Source organism: Camponotus vicinus, unplaced genomic scaffold (assembly GCF_025532165.1).
Source record: "Camponotus vicinus isolate PSW18456_S1 unplaced genomic scaffold, iyCamVici1.0 SCAF_4, whole genome shotgun sequence".
Lineage (NCBI taxonomy): Eukaryota > Metazoa > Arthropoda > Insecta > Hymenoptera > Formicidae > Camponotus > Camponotus vicinus.
The window spans coordinates 595,598-597,894 of NW_028141976.1; the positions used below are offsets into that span (position 1 = coordinate 595,598).

General features: G+C 46.8%; 1 pseudogene; it reads right to left on the minus strand.

The window, feature by feature from the left end:
- Window positions 1-363: 363 nt before the first annotated feature.
- LOC145969971 (uncharacterized) lies at window positions 364-1,954 on the minus strand (annotated as a pseudogene).
- Window positions 1,955-2,297: the final 343 nt, after the last annotated feature.

Below are 2,297 nucleotides of genomic sequence, written 5' to 3' on the forward strand. Positions count from 1 at the left end.
GTACGGGATTAGACATACTCAATTTCAACACTTTATATTATGTTCAAAGTATATTCAAATTTATTTGATCTACTTACAATGTTAGTTTCACAAATAGGACCGTACGAGAGCTATCGGCGCGGGCGCTGGTATCGTGAAGTAGTAGTCGCAGTCGGAATTGAGTGGGTGTGGAAGCACTATAGGCAATGGCAACGTGATTGGAAATAGTAACGCAATAGCGACGCAATCGGAAATAGTAACACAATCGGAAATAGTAACGCAATCGGAAATAGTAACGCAATGGGAAATAGAATTGATACCACGGATCAAGGAGCGCTTCTGAAGGAGAAGTCGCTTGCTTGATGCTCGAGATAGAAGTGACTATTTTTGGGACTACACTGAGGTCCCTCGTTTTCGGGATTCGGGAGTGGGAGAGTAGAGGTGGTGGGGAGTTCTTGAGAAAAGGGGGTGTGGTAGGTTAGCCATCTATTGGAATATTCGAGAGTCGAGTCGGTAAGAAGATAGTAGTCTTGTTGGCTGTCGATAAGTTGGTAATTTGCTGTGCCTAGGATTGGTATACTTAGGGCGAAAAACTGTGCAGGGGACGTAACACCTCCCCCCTTAAAATAAAATGTTGGACCTTGTTCCAGCATTTTCTTAAGATGTAGATGTGGGGTGTTTTCCGGTAGGAATCGTTTTCATGTCTTCTTCCAGTAGTTTTCGTAGTTCCATATAATTTTCTTTCGCGTTGTGAGATTGTGGGTCTGGGTTATGGGTGAGGGGTTTCGAGGCGTCTTCTTCGGTCGTTGGAAGGGTAGCAGGGGGTCGGTGAATTCCATCGCGGGTTCCGTTGTTGTTTCGTCTTGTTCCTTGATGGAGGAGGAGATTGGCGACTGAATTCCATAAGGCTCCGAGTAAATGTAGACTCCAACCATAGATGGAGTGTAGTGCGTATCCATGTACTAATGTGTCGATTATCAATTTCACGAATTTCATTATCATAAAAATGGCTAGTACTCCTGCGCTGGCTGAGCCGAATGTGACAAAAGTTTTCCAGAGTCGCGCACCTGCGCTCTCCGCTATTTGGTTTAGGGATTCCTCGTCTAAGGGTTTGCTAGGGAGAGGCTTCCTGCTGGTATTTCCTGTCCCATGGCTCCTCGTGCTATTGTGTTCAGCATCGAAGGCTTTTCCATTGGGAACATGATGTGGTCCCTCAGTCGGTCTATGTCTTCGTCGGAGTAGATCCCACTTGTAGCGATTGAGGCGGGGCTCACGTATTTCCATGCGGGTTTCGTGAGTGGTTGAATGGTTGGTGGTGCTATCGTTTCTGATGGCTTTGGCGAGAGTTTATACCAGGTGTTCAGTATTTTATACATTACCGGTAATAGTTCGTTGCAGTCCCTTGGGGTTCCTGTTTTAGTAAGTATCTTGGATCTTGGTTGCAAGAACAGGGATTTGTTCTGGTAAGTGACCGGGAGTTCGTTGTAACAAGCTTCGGTATGCCTGATCCGGCAGGCCACGGGAACGCATTTAATGAGGTGAATTACTTCTCCAGAGGTGATGGCGGTATAGCCTGGGGACTTCATTATTCTGTGTGCCATTTCGTCAGGGGCTATGCTCGCAAGGGTGAGTGCGTTCTGTAGTACTTGTCTTTCCAGCACGCATTTTTGTTCCATGATGTCCCGGTATAGTTGAGTTAACTGAGTTTTTAGGTGCTTCTCTACGCAAATGAATTTGGAGTTTACGTAGGAGAAGATATCTAGATTGTCGATAGATGTTTTGGCACGGATCCGGAATACTCGTCCTGGTTGAGTGTCATGGATGTAGAATTTTGGGTGCTCGGTTTGGATAATTTTGTATCCGCATATGCTTTCTTCTCGTGGTGTGCGTGCTAGCGCGAAAGTTGTGTCTTGCGTGGTTACCGTATATACTATAGGTGAATCGCTCCTTACGATTGCTGGTGTCAGTCGGTAAGCAGGGCCTTCGTAGAGTAGGTCGTACCGACTGAACTGGCAGTTATCTCGCGGTACTACATTCCAGTAAGTTGTAGTTCCATCTGCGTCGTTACATTCCCCGGTCGTTGCGCGGCATCGCGCTCCGAGAGGTAGGATGATTTCGTTATTGGCGTATTTGATGGGGAGGGTCAACTCTCGTGCGGTTATTCTCACGGATGCTTGTACCACTACGTCGTCCCAGGTACCGTAGGGGTCGTTGAACTGTGTGCCCTTACAGCTGCCATCCACTCCTATAGTTCCCGCGTAAGTGAGACTATGTGAGGATATAGAGTTGATTTTGACTCCGGAGATAAGCGCGTTATT